Source organism: Schistocerca piceifrons, chromosome X, assembly GCF_021461385.2.
Source record: "Schistocerca piceifrons isolate TAMUIC-IGC-003096 chromosome X, iqSchPice1.1, whole genome shotgun sequence".
Lineage (NCBI taxonomy): Eukaryota > Metazoa > Arthropoda > Insecta > Orthoptera > Acrididae > Schistocerca > Schistocerca piceifrons.
This window is the reverse complement of record NC_060149.1, coordinates 796,023,242-796,043,326: the sequence shown is the minus strand read 5'-3', so window position 1 is coordinate 796,043,326 and position 20,085 is coordinate 796,023,242. Positions and strand designations below refer to the sequence as shown.

General features: G+C 44.2%; 1 protein-coding gene and 1 non-coding gene across 2 annotated transcripts in view; one reads left to right on the top strand and one right to left on the bottom strand.

Annotated features, from left to right (window-relative positions):
• The window catches only part of LOC124722708 (calcium/calmodulin-dependent protein kinase type 1-like), a 649,848-nt gene that overhangs the window by 406,023 nt on the left and 223,740 nt on the right, over positions 1 to 20,085 (bottom strand). The gene's annotated exons all lie outside the window — the stretch shown is intronic.
• On the top strand, positions 6,372 to 6,446 carry Trnat-ugu. The gene has a single exon. It is a non-coding gene; the product is annotated as a tRNA-Thr (tRNA).

Below are 20,085 nucleotides of genomic sequence, written 5' to 3'. Positions count from 1 at the left end.
CAAATGAGAATGGCGCCTTGCTAGGTCGTAGCAAATGACGTAGCTGAAGGCTATGCTAAACTATCGTTTCGGCAAATGAGAGCGTAATTTGTCAGTGAACCATCGCTAGCAAAGTCGGCTGTACAACTGGGGCGAGTGCTAGGAAGTCTCTCTAGACCTGCCGTGTGGCGGCGCTCGGTCTGCAATCACTGACAGTGGCGATACGCGGGTCCGACGTATACTAACGGCCCGCGGCCGATTTAAAGGCTACCACCTAGCAAGTGTGGTGTCTAGCAGTGACACCACACAGAAAATGTTCGACTGCTGCCTGGGCAGCACATTCTCCAGATCTCTCACCAATTGAAATGTCTGGTCTATGGTGGCCGAGCAACTGGCTCGTCACAATACGCCAGTCACTACTCTTGATGAACTGTGGTATCGCGTTGAAGCTGCATGGTCAGCTGTACCTGTAAACGCCATTCAAGCTCTGTTTGACTCAATGCCCAAGTGTATCGAGGCCGTTATTACGGACGGAGGTGGTTGTTCTGGGTACTGATTTCTCAGGATCTATGCACCCAAATTGCATGAAAATGTAATCACATATCAATTCTGTTATAATATATTTGTCCAATGAATACCCGTTTATCATCTGCATATCTTCTTGGTGTAGCAGTTTCAATGGCTAGTAGTGTAGCGTCCCAAACGTCGTCGCCAAACGGTGGTTCGCCGATATGAGTGATCTCCCTTACCGTGCTTATTGTAACACTAGGTTTACCTTCGGAGAATTAACGGGGTAGTACAGCTGCCCTTACCTATGGGTTTTGTGCAACCCACAACGCCTCCACAAACCACGCCCGAAATTTTAGTTTTCTCTTGTACGCTACGGGCAAACTACACTGAAGCGCCAAAGAAGCTGGTATAGGCAAGCGTATTCAAATACAGAGATATGTAAACAGCCAGAATACGGCGCTACGGTCGGCAACGCCTAATAAGACGACAAGTGTCTGGTGCAGTTGTTAGATCGGTTACTGCTGCTACAATGGCAGGTTATCAAGATGTAAGTGAGTTTGAACGTGGTTTTATAGTCGGCGCACGAGCGACGGGATACAGCTTCTCCGAGGTAACGATGAAGTGGGGATTTTCCCGAACGACCGTTTCACGAGTGTACCGTGAATATCAGAAATCCAGTAAAACATCAAATCTCCGGCATCGCTGCGGCCGGAAAAAGTTCCTGCAAGAACGGAACCAACGACTGTAGAGAATCAAAAAAATGGTTCAAATGGCTCTGAGCACTATGGGACTCAACTGCTGAGGTCATCAGTCCCCTATAACTTAGAACTACTTAAACCTAACTAATCTAAGGACATCACACACATCGATGCCCGAAGCAGGATTCGAACCTGCGACCGTAGCGGTCGCGCGGTTCCAGACTGTGGCGCCTAGAACCGCTCGGCCACATCGGCCGGCTGTACAGAATCGTTCAACGTGACAGAAGTGCAACACTTCCGCAAGTTGCTGCAGATTTCAATGCTGGGCCATCAAAAAGTCTCAGCGCGCGAACAATTCAGTGAATCATAATAGATACGGGCTTTCGGAACCGAAGGCCTACTCCTGATGACTGCACGACACAAAGCTATACGCCTCTCCTGGCCCGTCAACATCGACATTGGACTGTTGATGACTGAAAACATGTTGCCTGGTCGGAAGAGTCTCGTTTCAAATTGTTTCGAGCGAATGGACGTGTACGGGTATGGAGACAACCTCAGGAATCTATGGACGCTGTTCAAGCTGGTGGAGGCTCTGTAATGGTGTGGGGCGTGTTCAGTTGGAGTGATATGGGACCCCTGATACGTCTAGATACGACTGACAGGTGACACTACATAAGCATCTTGTCTGATCATCTGCATGCGTTCATGTCGATTGTGAATTCCGACGGACAGTGGCAATTCTAGCAGGACAATTCGACACCCCTCACATCCAGAATAGGTACAGAGTGCCTCCAGGAACACTCTTCTGAGTTTAAACACTTCCGTTGGCTATCAAACTCCCCAGACATGAACATTATTGAGCATATCTGGGATGCCTGCAACGTGTTGTTCAGAAGAGATCTCCACCCCCTCGTACTCTTACGGATTTATGAACAGCCTTGCAGGATTCATGGTGTCAGTTCCTTCCAGCACTGCTGCATGACATTATTCGAGTCCATGCCACGTCGCCGGCCGAAGTGACCGCGCGGTTCTGGCGCTGCAGTCTGGAACCGCGAGACCGCTACGGTCGCAGGTTCGAATCCTGCCTCGGGCATGGGTGTGTGTGATGTCCTTAGGTTAGTTAGGTTTAATTAGTTCTAAGTTCTAGGGGACTAATGACCTCAGCAGTTGAGTCCCATAGTGCTCAGAGCCATTTGAACCATTTTTGAACCATGCCACGTCGTGTTGCGGAACTTCCGCGTGCTCGTACGGGCCCTACACGATATTAGGCGGGTTTACCAGTTTGTTTCGCTCTTCAGTGTATTAGGCATACAGCAAAAAATGAACTGAACCTTTTTGTAGGAAATTTACTGTAGTTAAATTCTGTAGTGGTATACATTTTCACTGTAGGCCACGGCTTCCGAGTTATTTAAGAAAAACGCCTTTGAAGGTCACTTCTGTATGTTTTTCTTGAATAATTCGAAAACCATGGCCTCTAGCGAAAACGAATCCCAATACAAAATTTAACTACATTAAATTTCTCACAATCATTTTTTCTGAAGTACTAACAGTTTGGTTGCATGTTATACAATATATTTCGGCCCTTGACTTTCGCCTAGAAATAGTTTTTGGTCTTATTACATGGTGTTTCAAAAAGTTTCATCCGATTCCACGAGGCTGTATCTTCTACATTAATTAAGACAGAAACTTGGGGTAAATTTCAAATAACGCATCAAAACTAAGAGTGTACCTTGTCGGCAGTAATAAGTGCCGGTACTTGTGGTTCCCGCTAGGGGTCTCTGAAGCAACTAGCTCTCCAGCTCATCACCCGAAGTTCGTCGAGTCGAGATGGGCGTAACACAGCAACAAATGGCGTATTGCGTTCCCCGTTCCCGCAACTGTAATCCAGTTGCAACAGTGTTGCCCGAGTTCTTAAAATTGAGCTCCCTCAGTGACGGATCGGGTGTAACGGGTGCACGGATCTCGCATTGGCCCACTGATCACCAAGGTTGCCTCTTCTCACGGTATATCTTTTTCTCTTCCCCTATTTTAGGATTCCGTACTTCAATCGATAAAAACGGAACCCCTTTAGGATCACTTTTTTTGCCCGTCTGTCTGATTATCCGACTGCTGGGAAACCTTTTCTTTCCAGGAACTGGTAGAAGTACCAAGTTGAAATTTATGTCATACAAAGCTCTATGGTCCCTTCCTGGTGTAAAAAAATTCTAGCTTCTAAGTCAATGCAATCAAAAGATTGCAATTTTCAGAACAGGTGACATAAATGACCAATCTGACTCATCAAAACCTGTAGGGTACTTCCTGTTGACCGAGAATCATGAATTTTGGTAAGAAGCAGGGCTTCACAGTGGAGGTAAATAAAAAAGTCCGAAACTTGTTATTCTGTTATCATGTCACACGAAAAACATATTGTTTGTCACTCTTTATCGACTGTCTACCTGCCCATCTGTTAAGACCCCTTTTGTCAGGACTTACAGTATGAAATCCGAAATTAAACAAAAAAATTTATACCTGTAACTTATAATTAAAACATTCTCGAAAGTCTCTGAATCCCTGGGACCGATATCTTGCTAGTATTAAAAACCGGCGAGAGTCTTGATTCTCGGGATGTATGAACTATCTATAAACATTATTAAGCTTTGCAGAACGTCCTGAGCGCGAGTATAATTCACACTTGCAATTTTTTCTTCTTTTTTTTTTGTATGACTTCTGGGAGATTCTGTCTGTGTGTTTACTCTTCCAACAGTTTTGCGTGAACCGCGACGCCGCGTAGTAACGAGACATGCAAAGGTGGGGGGCGAGTTTGCCTGTGGTCTCTATGTTTGCTGTGTTTCCACTGAAGGTCAAATTCAACATTTGTGAAAGGTAAATCAAAACTTCGTTCGTGGACGTGACTGTAAAAAGCACCATAAAATTGTATATGTATGCTTACCTTGTAAAACTAGATGGTTCTCTTCGATATAATATTAATGTACAATGAAAACCACCACAGCTGTATTGATACACGTTTATTATGACGTGACCGATTTCCTCCCCTAAAACTTCATCAGATTTCTGGGTTGTGTCAATATCGCGCCTTATGTGACGTTAGAGCAAAATCTGAAAATTGCAAGTAGACTTCTTAAATCGCGGTACTGCCACAACATGGCATCCTGATGATGTTTTAACGAACGAAACCGGCTGTGACACAATAAATGTGAGTTATCAATCATTAATATTGGAATCAATCAGTTGTGGAGCTCAAAGCGATGAAGACTGCCTTTTGAAAATATCATTTATCAAGAAGCTCCTTTCCATATCTTTAACCGATTGTGAAATTCATGGCAGAGGGTACTTTCAATAACACCTGCTACTAATGAAGGAAGGAGACCCCAACCTTTACTCACCTTTCGTAGGATTGCAGTACCTTCTTGATGTAACAAATGCTGCTACAGTACGGCGCGCTTCTAAAGCATTTTCGAGATATCAGAAATCAAAGTTTTAAGAGCCTGGTGAATACCATACGAAACCACTGTTATCGAGAAACTCCGTTACCGCAAACGGCGAAGGTCGTGGTTGCGGTTATGCTAACAACGCTTCCAGACAGCTGGCGCTCACGCAGGATATGAAAGGCCCATAAAATTTTGAACCTCGATTTCTAGTAAATGCTTCAGGATCGAATCGTACTAGAACACCCTTAATATCATCTAAGCAGGTGTCATAATCGTGTGAAAGATGAGCAACGACGTTCACCGGGTGGGGGTATGCTTTCCTTGTTTGTGACCTCGCTCAGTTTGCGGATGGAACGTTGTTGGAGTGACTGTTTACATACAGTTCGTATACTGCTTTGCAATTGCTAAGTAAGTATGGGAATTAGATATATGCCCTAATATCGTTCTCTCCCCATCCCTCTGTCCATCACCTCCTTCCCTCTCTCTTTCCATCTTCTACTCCCACTTCTCTGTCCGTCTCTTCTTCTTGCCTCTCTCTGACCTTGAGCCTTGTTTATTATTATTGGTTCAAACGGCTCTGAGCACTATGGGACGTAACTGCTGAGGTCATCAGTCCCCTAGAACTTAGAACTACTTAAACCTAACTAACCTAAGGACATCACACACATCCATGCCCGAGGCAGGATTCGAACCTGCGACCGTAGCACCAGCGCGGTTCTGCACTGAAGCACAGCATTCAGGTTCTGCACAACATCTTGAACATGATACTTCGAAGGAAGCCATCCATCCACCTTCAGTCTTACAAGGGGAAGCCACAACGCTGGGATCACAGATTTACTTTAAACTTCGTACGTTTTTAGTAGGCCATCAAAACAACATAATGTTCACATAGTAGTGTGCACTGCTCTGGAAATTCCTAGAAAATCGCAAGAGAAGTTGCTCCTCGTATATGGTAGCAGGAATATGTCTTATCTTTAAAGCCGGCCGCGGTGGTCTAGCGGTTCTGGCGCCGCAGTCCGGAACCGCGGGACTGCTACGGTCGCAGGTTCGAATCCTGCCTCGGGCATGGGTGTGTGTGATGTCCTTAGGTTAGTTAGGTTTAAGTAGTTCTAAGTTCTAGGGGACTTATGACCTAAGATGTTGAGTCCCATGGTGCTCAGAGCGGTTCCAGACTGAAGCGCTCAGAACCGCTCGGCCACACCGGCCGGCAGTTGTAAATAATCTGGAAAACAGAGATTCTACACAGAGCGATAGACAAGTTTACTTCCGTATCCCATTAAGCTGGCTTCTCCGAACCCAGGTTCCCTCAAATTGTTCAGTTTATGGAAACACCATGTTTTGTGTATGAAGATGGTAATTAAAAAAAGACCCTTTCTTTCTTTTTTTGTCAGGCTGGCCACGTTTTTACGATGACCGTTATAAAATAAAATATTTCTGGGAAACGTAAATAAGTGGACTTTTTTGTACATAATGGTGCAACAATAACAAACGTAAACTGCTTCTATCAGGTTTTTTTAGAAAAGACGATGACCTTTATAAAATGAAATATTTATGAGGAACGTAAATAAATGGTCTTCTTTTTTACATAATAATGAAAAAATATCCTGCTTCTGTCACTACAAAACAATAACGGACCAAAGTAATGAGTGTAATGGGCAGGGGCACTGCGAATGTAGTGTGTGGACATTAAGTTTGGAATGTGGGTCTCACGGGGAGCGTGCAAGGGATAAATCCCTGCAGTCGCACTATCCTCTGTGCCCTCGGTGGCTCAGATGGATAGAGCGTCTGCCATGTAATCAGGAGATCCCGGGTTCGAGTCCCGGTCGGGGCACACATTTTCAACTGTCCCTGTTGTTGTATATAAACACCTGTCGACAACTTAGGGTCTTGATTTAACTATCATTTCACCCTGTATTGTAGTCCAACACGTCTGTAAATTATTCCATACGTCATGACCATTAGATGACCTCAATTTTCTGACTTTCCTCAAGTTCATCCCATAAGACCAATAGGATTTAAGTCAGGTGCATGACTTGGCCAAATCATATTCTTCCAGTTCCCCGCATTTCTCTTCCCTATTGACACATCCTCTGAAGAATTTAGAAGCGTGTTTACGATTAATGTCCTCCTGCAGCACAAACCCACGACCAGCAACACTCTTGTGAGATGGAAAGGCATCCTTGATCGGTATCCTGTGATATTTCTTTAATGCTCCATTAATTCTCAATAGATCACCTTGTTTATCATCTGCGGAACATCCTCACACAACTATAGACCCCCCCTCACCACCACCACCACCACCACGCTTCACTGTTGGCGTCACACACTAACTCTTCATACGTTCTCCATGAAGTTGACGAACAAACATTCGACGATCGCTACCAACTACTTAAAACTTAGATTCGTCCGTGAGTAGCACCTCGGGCCATTGCTGACACCTTGTACCATTGCTGTACGCTCTAGCTTTTATGTTACTGAGCCCACTGCAATCTTTTCATACTATTTTGTTTGCGTAATCAAGGTGTTCTGGCCTCTACGCGCACCTTTTAAATCTTGGTCACGAAGATGGCGCTGCTCTGTTGAGACATACATCGCAGCAGCTCGTATACTGTTCGCTTCCCCGCAAATTTCAGGTGCAGCACTGGTCCTCTGACGTTTATTCTTTAAAGATATGAACTGATCATCACTGTGTGATGTTACTCGGAATCTTCCAGATCACGGAGCACTTGCCTTGACACCAGTTTACTTGAACCGCTGCAATGTAGACACCACTGTAGACTGGGATACGTCAACTTTTGTTGCTACTGTCCTACCAGAATAGCCTTTCTGATGCAAAGCTACAATTACAGCACTTTTTTCAACTCCACTCTCTCTCTTCTGTCCAGTTAGGAGGTAATGAGGTAGGTACACGCACTGCTAGATGCACACAATATACTGTAAACTAATGCACACTCGTTGCTACACAGACAGCTGATGAAATGAGGACTATTCGTATGGAATGGTCTCGAGTAAATCCACTTTAGTGCTCTTCAGCCTACTTATTAACGCCCCTCTGTACGAACAAGCAGAGAAATACAAAACAGGGGCACTTAGTCTTTAGATGTTTATTTTATTATCAGAACGGGGACATGACAGAATATTCAAATCGAAATCCTCGTTTTAACCACAAATCCATAGTTGTGATAGGTGATCGATATCTTCTGACTGGTAGTAACGCAGAGTAACTAAAATCTCGTTATTTACTATCCTTTTTGGTGTTGCAGCTTTAATGAAGAGCGGTGTACACTCAACCTAGAGAAAATAGCTATATTTAGATGCATAATGTTCCTCGCGGCTTGTAACAGCTATCTGCCAAACTGCCTTACAAGCAGCCTGACGCTTCACTCCGCTTTGGATGTCTTTCCTAGTTGCCACGCTGTGGTGAAAGCAGGCGTCACGGTGTTGCAATATGCAAGTGATTTAAGCAGCACCACAGAAATGTCGCTGTCACAGCTGATAAAGGACTCTCTCGACACAGTCAACAGCACACGAACAAAACAACTGAAATCTATGTGCCATTCTTCGGCAAAGTATGTCATCGTCTCGGATCGCGCTACGGTGGAGCAGAAGGCTAAATGGACAAGTCATAACATAACCTTTTAAAATGGCGTCGTCACCGCAAGTGTGGCGACATTACACGAATGTTGCTTCTTATGAGGCTTCTAAAGATAAGGCAGACGGCTACATTCGTTGTCATGTCACAGTCTTCATGCAACGTCCTTCCATATATGGCAGTTCTTGAGTTTATGATTATACATGATTTCCTCCCGGTTCAAGACTTATTTCGCGGTTTGGGGTCCACACCTTATAAAACCCATAGGTTACACTAGTTCGGATTTCCATCAAAAAAATGTTGCTTTGGATCTACATCTACATATATACTCCGCTAGCCACCGAGCTGTGTGTGGCGGAGGAGGGCACAATTCGCGCCAGTGTCATATTCCTCCCCCCCCCCCCCCCCCCCCCTGTTCCACTCCCGGATCGCGCGAGGGAAAAACGACTGTCTGTACACCTCAGTGCGAGCTCTTATTTCCCTTATCTTTGAATGATGATCATTACGCGATCTGAAAGTTGGTGGTAATAATACAGGGTTATTGCAAATGATTGAAGCGATTTCACAGCTCTACAATAACTTTATTATTTGAGATATTTTCACAATGCTTTGCACACACATGCAAAAACTCAAAAAGTTTTTTTAGGCATTCACAAATGTTCGATATGTGCCCCTTTAGTGATTCGGCAGACATCAAGCCGATAGTCAAGTTTCTCCCACACTCGGCGCAGCATGTCCCCATCAATGAGTTCGAAAGCATCGTTGATGCGAGCTCGCAGTTCTGGCACGTTCCTTGGTAGAGGAGGCTTAAACACTGAATCTTTCACATAACCCCACAGAAAGAAATTGCAAGGGATTAAGTCGGGAGAGCGTGGAGGCCATGACATGAATTGTTGATCATGATCTCCACCACGACCGATCCATCGGTTTTCCAATCTCATGTTTAAGAAATGCTTCTGCTTTAGCCTTTTCCATAAGATTTCCAAACCTTCGGCTGTGGTACGTTTAGCTCCCTGCTTGCTTTATTCGTCGACTTCCGCGGCTACGCGTGAAACTTGCCCGCACGCGTTCAACCGTTTCTTCGCTCACTGCAGACCGACCCGTTGATTTCCCCTTACAGAGGCATCCAGAAGCTTTAAACTGCGCATACCATCGCCGAATGAAGTTAGCAGTTGGTGGATCTTTGTTGAACTTCGTCCTGAAGTGTCGTTGCACTGTTATGACTGACTGATGTGAGTGCATTTCAAGCACGACATACGCTTTCTCGGCTCCTGTCGCCATTTTGTCTCACTGCGCTCTCGAGCGCTCTGGCAGCAGAAACCTGAAGTGCGGCTTCAGCCGAACAAAACTTTATGAGTTTTTCTACGTATCTGTAGTGTGTCGTGACTACATGTCAATGAATGGAGCTACAGTGAATTTATGAAATCGCTTCAATCATTTGCAATAGCCCTGTATATGCTCTATATCCTCGGTGAAGATTGGATTTCGGAATTTAGTGAGCAGCCCCTTCTGTTTAGCGCGTCGTCTGTCTGCAAGTGTATCCCACTTCAAACTTTCTATGAGATTTGTAACGCTGTCGCGATGGCTAATTGTGCCAGTCACGAATCTTGCCGCTCTTCTTTGGACATTCTCAATCTCTTGAATCAACCCCAACTGGTAAGGGTCCCATACAAACGAACAATAAGACTGGACGAACTAACGTCCAGTAGAGGTGTTGGTATGAAATGTAAAATAGTTGGCGATATGACTGTATATAATAAAGTATGGTACATCCTCTGAACTGTACACATAGAGCTGTATCCTTTTTTTTTTTAAATAAAAAATAATAATCATCAAGCAATTTTCTTTGTTGAAGGACTGCATCGCTTCAAGATTCTACCAATAAACCGCAATCTAGAGTATGCCTTTCCCGTTAATTGTGTAATCTATCATTCCATTTCAGATCATTTCGAATAGTCACACCCAGATACTTGAGTGATGTTACCGCTTCCAAAGACTGATCATTTATTTTGTACTCATACATTAATGGGGATTTTCGCCTTTTTATACGCAGTAGGTTACAGTTACTAATATTGAGAGATAACTGCCAGTTATTATTTTCTGCAAATCCTCATTGATTTGTTCACAACTTTCGTGTGATACTACTTTCCTGTAGACTACGGCATCAGCGGCATACAGTCTAATGCCGCTGTCAATACCATCAACCAGATCGTTTATGTAAATCGTAAAAAGCAGAGGACCTATTACGCTGGCCTGGGGCACACTTGAAGTTACTCTTGTTTCTGTTGACGTTACCCCGTTCAGGACGACATACTGCTCCCTGTCTGTTAGATAACTTCTTATCCAACCGCATATGTCATTGGATAGACCGTAAGCGCGCACTTTTTGTAGCAAGCGACAGTGCGGAACTGAGTCGACAAGGATGGAACATAGTGTGGCCCAGTCATAAAGATATGACAGATATTTAAGAAAAAAAAGACATTAATTAATAGGCAAATTGTCGACAAAATTTTGATTTGTGATATTTTGTTTCTGGATATATTATTGACTATGTTAATTTGTGCTCTTATACAGCATGCTTTGTATTAAAATGGCGCTGAGCACTCTGGGACTTAACTACTGTGGTCATCAGTCCCCTAGAACTTAGAACTACTTAAACCTAACTAACCTAAGGACATCACACACATCCATGCCCGAGGCAGGATTCGAACCTGCGACCGTAGCAGTCGCGCGGTTCCGGACTGCGCGCCTAGAACCGCTAGACCACCGCGGCCGGCATGCTTTGTATTACTGGGAATGATGGTGCCTGTAGTTATCGTTTTCTGTTGTCTTTAAAATAGTCTTTTTTGTTTCCTTTGTTAATGTTCATATCTAGGAAATTAATACTACACACAGAATGGTGCACACTAAAATAAATTAATCCTTGTGGACACTGATCAACAATATTTATTAACATAATGTCTCTGGTACACACAGCAAAAAATTGTTTGCCACTTCACAGGAACGTGTGATTTAAATGTGTATAAATAACCCTTAAGTACCAGCCACCGGAACGAGACGTCGCAATAAATATAGGAATGAAAACATGTCTGAAGCTGAAAGAGTGTTACTTTACAAATTTCGTACTACAGTTGCATGTCCCAAACAGTTGCATGCAACATGGACAAATTTAAATGGTGTAAATGTTTTAAATATCTGCTAATGATTCAGAATACCCACTTCCGTACGTTGAAGTACACACGAAAAATAATGATCTGTGTTTGGATAATGAATCGCAGTTCTGACTTTCAAAAGACATCCACAGGAAACGTGCCGAACAATGCTGTATTTCAAAATTCTTAAGGCCTTCGTGGCCACTTGTTGACAAAGTGCCTGTTCGCTTCTAGCTCGGGTTCTTCAGCCGACGTTAGTTTAATGAGGTTTCTGAAATTTCGCCAGCACGAGTGGCTGGCATTGTCGAAGCTTCACTCTCCATTGTCGGAGGTGGACTGGCATCGAGTTTTCGGCCGCAAATTGCATGTATCTGGCGCGCCAACGACCGAGGGCTTTTCCGTGGTCATTGCCGCTACGGTTCTTCCCTTGCTGCTTTGTATGGTCGTTCGCTCAAGCACGGGAATTCAGAACCCGTTCATCTTACGGCTTTCTTCATTCTTGAAGGTACTGTCATGTTTGTGTATTTTTGTAGCTTCCCTGAACAAACGGAAGTGTTAGCTCTTCTCTACAGCGAGAACTTCCTTGTCGGCAATTTTTACTATGTAGTCGGTCTCTCAGACACAGGCGAATTCTCCACCTGCCCCAACCTACAATGCCACTTATATTCGGTGAACCTGGTGTTGATTGATGTATTTTTCTCAATTTTTTTTATTCTACACGCCAAATTTTAATCCATCAAGGCGGTTTACGAAACTGCTCATTTATTCTGGGAAACAGAGAACTGATTACAAAGGGGGAAAAAGTGAAGAAAAGCAGAAAGATGATTTACGAACGCACACACATTGACGGGAAAAACATTGCAACATCAAGGAGGAGCTGTGTGACAAACTAAAGTTGTATTGTATTGTATTGTATGTTATCTGGGGACCTAGAAACGACGGAGAGGCTCCGTCCCCCCCACAGCCACAGTGGTCCACAACCCCACGACGACTACCGCAGTCCACTTCACCCCTCCGCCGCCCCACATCGAACCCAGGGTTATTGTGCGGCCCCCCCCAGGGAACGTCTCACACCAGACGAGTGTAACCCCTGTGTTTGTGTGGTAGAGTAATGGTGGTGTACGCGTACGTGGAGAACTTGTTTACGCAGCAATCGCCGACATAGTGTAACCGGGGCGGAATAAGGGGAACCAGCTAGCATTCGCCGAGGTAGATGGAAAACCGCCTAAAAACTATCCACAGACTGGCCGGTTCACCGGAGCTCGACACAAACCCGCCGGGCGGATTCGAGCCGGGGACCAGGCGCTCCTTTCCCGCCCAGAAAGCGGTGCGTTAGACCACACCGCCAATCGGGCGGGCAAACCAAAGTTAGTAGGCGTGTTTCTACATCCGAAAGAATATGTCTATTCAGATTTCGTGCCAGTCGTATTAGAGTGGCGGTAGTAGCGCCACTATGAGGAAGTGAATCAGGTTTGTTTTAGATACACGCTGTAACGGTCGTGAGCTTTAGTTACCTTTGAGACTAGACGTGCTGAGGGCTACGAGAAGCTGGATATTTTTTCTGCGATATTGCAGAAAGACTTTGCAGGAATGTAGCCAATGCCGGCCGGAGTGGCCGAGAGGTTCTAGGCGCTACAGTCTGGAACCGCGCGACCGCTACGGTCGCAGGTTCGAATCCTGCCTCGGGCATGGATGTGTGTGATGTCCTTAGGTTAGTTAGGTTTAAGTAGTTCTAAGTTCTAGGCGACTGATGACCTCAGAAGCCATGTCCCATAGCGCTCAGAGCCATTTGACCCCTCTTTTTTTTTTTTGTAGCCAATGTACATGTTTGCTGTCTAGGTGTCACCAGAATGTACGGTAGCAAGAACACCGGGCTTGGGACGGCCACGTGGTATTACCGAGAAGAAAGACTATCATCTTCGGGGTATTGCTTTGGCACATCGTACTGCATCTGCTGCAGCATTCTGAACAGCAGTTGGCACCATAATGTCGCAAGGTTTTGTAACAAATCGATTACTTCAGTGACAGCTCCGATCCAAACGCCCTGTAATGTGCATTCCACCGAACCCAAACCACGGCCATTTGCGACTTGAGTGGTGTCAAGCGAGAGCTCATTGGAGGGCTGGGTGTAGGTTTGTTGTGCTTTCTGATGATGGTTGCTTTGGCTTCGGTGACAATGATGGCCGTGCGTTGGTTAGGAGGACAGTTGAGGGCCTGCAAGGAACTGTCTGCATGCCAGGCACACTGGACATACATCTGGAGTTTTGGTCTGGGGTGTGATTTCGTATGACAGCAATTTCACTCTCGTGGCTATCCCACCCACACTGACTGTTAATTTGTGGGTCAATTCGGTGATTCGACCTGTTGTTCTGCCATTTATGAACATCATTCCAGGGGGTGTTTTCCAATCGCTTGCCCACCTACAGCTGTTGTAACCCAACGTGCTCTACAGATTGTCGACATGTTGCCTTGGCCTGCTCGATCACCAGATCTGTCTCCAATCGAACCTATCTTCAGTCGAACACATATGGGACATCATCAGATGACACCTCCAGTATAATCCGCAAACAGATTTAACCGCCCCTGTATTGACCGACCAACTGCAACAAGCATGGAACTCCAGCCCACAAGCTGACATCCGGCACCTGTACAACACAATGCATGCACATTTGCAATGGATTACCTCGCGCTTATATTAACCTCTGATCTTGCAATGAAATGAAAAAAATGGAAATGAAGTCCCATGCTTCTTTACAGAGCGTAGGGGAACGATGCGGGAAACCCGCACCGCCTTACTACGCAAGGTCCTAGTGGAGGTGGTTTGCTATTGCCTTCCTCCGAACGTAATTGGGATGAATGATGATGATGAAGACGACACAACACCCAGTCATCTCGAGGCAGGGAAAATCCCTGACCCCGCCGGGAATCGAACCCGGGACCCCGTGCTCGGGAAGCGAGAACGCTACCGCGAGACCAAGAGCAGCGAACTGATCTTGCAATATTAGTTAGTTAAATACGTTACCTAAACAAATGTAATCCCGAAATTACATTACTCTGCAATTGTAATTTTTTGATGTTGCGATCTTTTCCGTCCGTGTACTTTAGTGCAGAAAAGTAGCAGAAGAAACGCGTACATCTGCAATAATTATTGAAAAGGGTATCCTATACGCCAAGAGAGTGAAAACAATGATTTCTTGTTTATTTAAAAATTATGAAAATTTCATCGCAGAGCTACGAGCGTCCAGTACACACTGGAATACAGAGTAAGTGGCAAACGTAAGAGATATTTAGACGTATATGTATAGTTCCGTTATGTGAAGTGAACTCCAGAATATTTCAGCTCGAGAGCACGTAAGGCGTAGTTATTTTTAAAAACTGCATATCACATACGCATTCGCTGAAGTGTCGTTTTGAGCTCTTACGATACATATACTGTATGTATACGAGGAAATTGAGAACAAAAGTAATGTTCCAGAACAGGAAATTAAAAGGAGGATGTAGATATCGAAAAGAAACAGTGCGCAGGAAGTTGTTATTTGTGAGCAGACGGAAAACACAAATTAAAAACCCACGTGCATACTGTTTCTCAGCTGAACGGCGTTTCGTCTCTTCTGTTGAAAAAGTGAATACACTGGGCTCTACACAAAAATAATTAAATAGTCGTAAACTTCCCGTTGTACAAAATACACAACAGTTTTCGTTTGTTTACTTTATCGGGCAGCAGAAAGGCAAATATTCACGATTAAATTCTCCCACATCAAAATAATTAATGGAAAAATACAACGAAGAATCTAAATGAAATTTCGTAAATAATGTTCACTGCTGGGTTGTACATAATGTACCAGATTAGAATGTGCTTAGTCATCAACAGGTTTCATCACCATCTTGACAATTTGAGATCAAACATAGTCGCTTCATCAATGAGATATATCCGATTCGTCCAAAAATGATGACAATCATTTGGTTGTCTTCAACAGACTGAGAATTATTTTTTGTCTACACTTCTTTCTTTCAAAATATTTACGGTAACAATAAAACTTTTACTGATTACACCATCAGTTCCGCTACTGAATGCTCATGTCTCATTTTCCTGACTTTGCTTTTAACAGTTTCCAGAAAGTTTTAATGCAGCTCATTTCGTTGTGTGGGGGGCTGTAAAAACGAGTTCGTAGCACTATGAGAACGCGATACTGCTGCTACAGTCGTTCTACAAAGGCTATCAATGAAACGAGAAGGCCAACAGTCTCATTTTTCTAGCTCGGTCATATAAAAGTTGTTTCTCTCTAACCGTGCTTCAGCCGCAGTGGCACGGTGACATTCTGACTGATCGCCGTGAATGTCGTAAAAAGTGGTGCAGCACTAAAATGTCTTACGTACATTGTAGTAAACAAATCATATTCACGAAGACCAATGAAACTTAAGTTTCTAGTTTCAAAAGTGTTAATACATCAAGTCATTCTTCTCGAAAATAAACTCAGTCGTCCTATAAACCGACACCTGACACATGATGTACAGCCAGTTTACAGGTAAAATACAGCTAGAAACAGACACGCGAATGCGACATGTTCACGGCTTATCTGTGCAGGGAGGGGGGGGGGGGGGAACTGCTCATCATTAGGTTGATCACAAAGCAGCATGGAATACATATTAATTGATTTTGGTGTGCATGGCGTGCCCACAGATACGCCTACTTCCCAACTCGTCGTTCTTGCTCTCTGACGAGATTATTTATGCATTTTTTTGCGTTACGCTGTTATTTTAATGTAAAAGCGTTTCAGTTAATACCATGTTTCTGACAGACGACAGTGCCGTAGATGCTACACAATGTAATTAGCTTATGATTAAGATCATGGAGGATAGTATTGCTCGAATGACTTATCACTTTAAAAACGATGTTGAATTCTTCGATCGTTCCCAACAGCACTGAGTTTTTCACGTGCATTAAGTACAAGGAAATGGAAGGATAACCTAAGGGAAATAAATATTTACATGCCAAGAGACAGAAAGTATAACAGCGATTCGAGGCGTAACACGTTGTGGCATAAATTCGAATATATTTTAGTGTAGTGAAGCCTAGTCTGCAGCAGAAACACTAATTTTAACAAATAATAGCCAAAATGGTTACTGAATTTAATTGATAGAAGAAGAAAACATAAAATGCAGCAAATGAAACAGCAAAATTGAATACGTACGTCTAAAAAAGGAGACTGACAAACTGCAAAATGGCTATAGAAGCATGTATGACTATGAGCATGATACACAGCCCCTATAGCCAAATTAAGAAGGAATTTGGAGAAAAGTGAAGCACTTATGTGGATATTAAGAGCTCATATGGAAAGCCAATACTAAGCAAATAAGGGATCGATGGAAGAAATGCACGTAAAGAAGCACTACAGCAAGGAAATGATCTTTAAAACAACGTTATGGCAAGAGAAGAGGGAGCAGATGAAGATGGGATGGGATATACGATACTGCGAGGAGGATTTGACAAGGCACTGAAGAACCTAAGTGGAAGCAAGACACTGAGTAGACACCGTTCTTTTAGAATTATTGAGATCGTTGGAAAAGCCAGCCACGACGAAACTATTCCACCTGGCATGCAACAGTAGAAAAATAGTGAGGTATGAGTTCGGTTATTCTTTGAATGTTACGATCTTTGTGTGTGAGTACACGAGCGTTCATGTTGCGTTCCTTAGTTAACGTAATCTTCGCTGAATAATGATGATTAATACAATGGCTGTTTCCTCTTACGGAACTATAGTGTTACGTTTTTATACGTGCTAAATGTTGCTGAAGTTTACAAGTACATTAAATTTTGTGAATAAATGTCGATTTGGAATCAAGTTACTTCGTTAAACTTTTCCGCAATGTGCATGCAACCAAGTCATTCCATCTCCCGTGGTGATTAACCCCATTTATCCTGTGTGAGGAAGATACTAGGAAACATTTTGTGAAGTTCAGTCCGCGATCGGTCGACCTGAGGTCAAGTGGTTAAAATTCCGTTGTGCGGTTGCTTTATAACAGGACATAGGGCCAAATTCAATTAATGTTTATGTGACTTCAGATGGATTGGCATTTAGTGGGAGTTAGAGAATGATAAGCACGCTTTTGTTCAATAGTAAGCTCGCGGCTATGGAAAAGTCCATCCAATATGACGAAAGTACGTCCCACCGAATGTCAATTTCGCAAGACTTACAAGGGGACCATCACGGATTTTGATGAGTCTTACGTGTCATGTAGAGGAGTCTGTCCTGGCTACCCGCCTAGAGGCTTTTCATGTGAAGACATCTAATTTCCGAGAATATCTCTGATGAAATTTTACGCGTACCGTCTACATCCGCAACGTCAAACACGTTTCGATCAGAGGCTAAGGCTCACGGCTACTACCCTGGCAGTACGTGCTCAAATTTGGCCGTGCAAAAAAAATGGTTCAAATGGCTCTGAGCACTATGGGACTTAACATCTGAGGTTCAAATGGTTCAAATGGCTCTGAGCACTATGGGACTTAACATCTGAGGTCATCAGTCCCCTAGAACTTAGAACTGCTTAAACCTAACTAACCTAAAGACATCACACACATCCATGCCCGAGGCAGGATTCGAACCTGCGACCGTAGCAGTCGCGCGGTTCCTGACTGAGCGCCTAGAACCGCTAGACCACCGCGGCCGGCTTGGCCGTGTACTTTTTTTTCATGCAGAAATATTAAATAGTATCTGTCACGCAAAATTATTCCAAAACAGACATTTACGCCGTAGTAATTTCATAAATAAAAAATCATTCCAGCTAACTTCCTTCAAATGTGTACACTGTGTGGTGCACAATAGATGACAGAATCACCTTACTGTACTTTGTATCACTTCCATCGTTCACCGTGTTGGAACAGAATTCCGGATGGTATTTGTCGTAGAAACCACCGAAACGCAAACTCGCCTTCTGCCCAACAGATATTAGATTGTGCTGGATACTGCATCTCCATCTGCAATGGAATTAGCGGAAATTGTGCTCGGTGGTATATTTGTAAGAAAGTTGAAATCGGAAGCAATCATTCGGTGTATCAGGCGGCGTCAGTGAGCACGTCCTTCGATTGCTCATCACATCCCTCTACTTCTGATAAATCTTCTTTCTGCAGTCCTGCAGAAATGCTTGTCTCTTCCATTCCATTGTACTCTTTGACGCACACTGCACTGACGACGGGTTGCGAAGAACTGATGCTGGCGACAAATGTCAGCCTGCGGTTTCCAGGGCCTGGGAATTCCGTAACTGTCCTTGAGGTAGAGACGACAACAAGAGGCGCGGTCACGTCTAGGAAACGCAGTAAGCAAAAGTTGACCAAATACACTGACGGGAAAAATATCGTAACCTTAAAAATATTTACTACTGAGTAATTAAGTTTCTGGAATACATTTGTCTAGGTAACATATTTAACGCTGTGGTCGAGCGGTTCTAGGCGCTTCAGTCCGGAACCACACGGCTGCTACGGTCGCAGGTTCGAATCCTGCCTCAGGCATGGATGTGTGTGATGTCCTTAGGTTAGCTAGGTTTAACTAGTTCGAAGTTCTAGGGGACTGATGACCTCAGAAGTTAAGTCCCATAGTGCTCAGAGTCATTTGAACCATGTTGCTCTTGGTCGGTCAATACAGTGTCGGTTAATGCTGGTTGTGGATGCAGTTGTCGCCAGATGATGTCCCATAAGTACTCGATTATAGACAGATCTAGTGATCGAGCAGACCAAGCCAACATGTCGACAATCTGTAGAGCACGTTGGGTTACAACAGCTGTATGTGGGCAAGCGTTATCCTGTTGGAAAACACCCCCTGGAATTCTGTTCATGAATGGCAGTACAACAGGTCAAACCACCAGACTGACGCACGAATTTACAGTCAGGGTGCGTGGGATACCACGAGAGTGCTCCTGCTGTCATACGAAATCACACCCCAGACCATGACTCCAGGTGTAGGTCCAGCGAGTCTAGCACACAGACAGGTTGGTTGCAGGCAGTCACCTGGCCTCCTCCTGACAAACACATGACCGTCATTGGCACCTTAGCAGAACCAATTATCATCAGAAAGCACAACAGACCTCCACCCTGCCCTCCAATGAGCTCTCGCTTGATACGACTGAAATCGCAAATCACGGTGGTTTCGGGTGAGCCGTATGCACGCTATAGGGCGTTTGGTCTGGAGCTGTTGGTGGAGTAATAGAATCGTAACAGTTCGTTGCGACACTTTGGTGCCAACTGCTGCTAAAATTGCTGCTGCGCATGCAGTACGATGCGACAGAGACACACCCCGAACACAATGGTCTTCCCTCTCGGTAGTGCCACGTGGACCGTACTTTCTCGTGAGCACCGCGGCCAGCAAGTCATGTACAGTGGCTACATTCCTGCCAAGTCTTCCCGCAATATCATAGAAATAACATCCAGCTTCTCGTACCCCTATTACGCGACCTCGTTCGAACTCAGTGAGGTGTTGATAACGGCGTCTTTACTAATATCAACTCACCACATTCAGTCTCAAAGGTATCTATCGCTCACTACATTTGCTGCGTTTATTAAAAGCAAACCTGATTTGCATCCTCATAGTGGTGCTACCAGCGTCACTCCATTGTGAGTTGCGCGAAATCTACACTACTGGCCATTAAAATTGCTACACCAAGAAGAAATGCAGATGATACACGGATATTCATTGGACAAATATATTATACTAGAACTGACATGTGATTACATT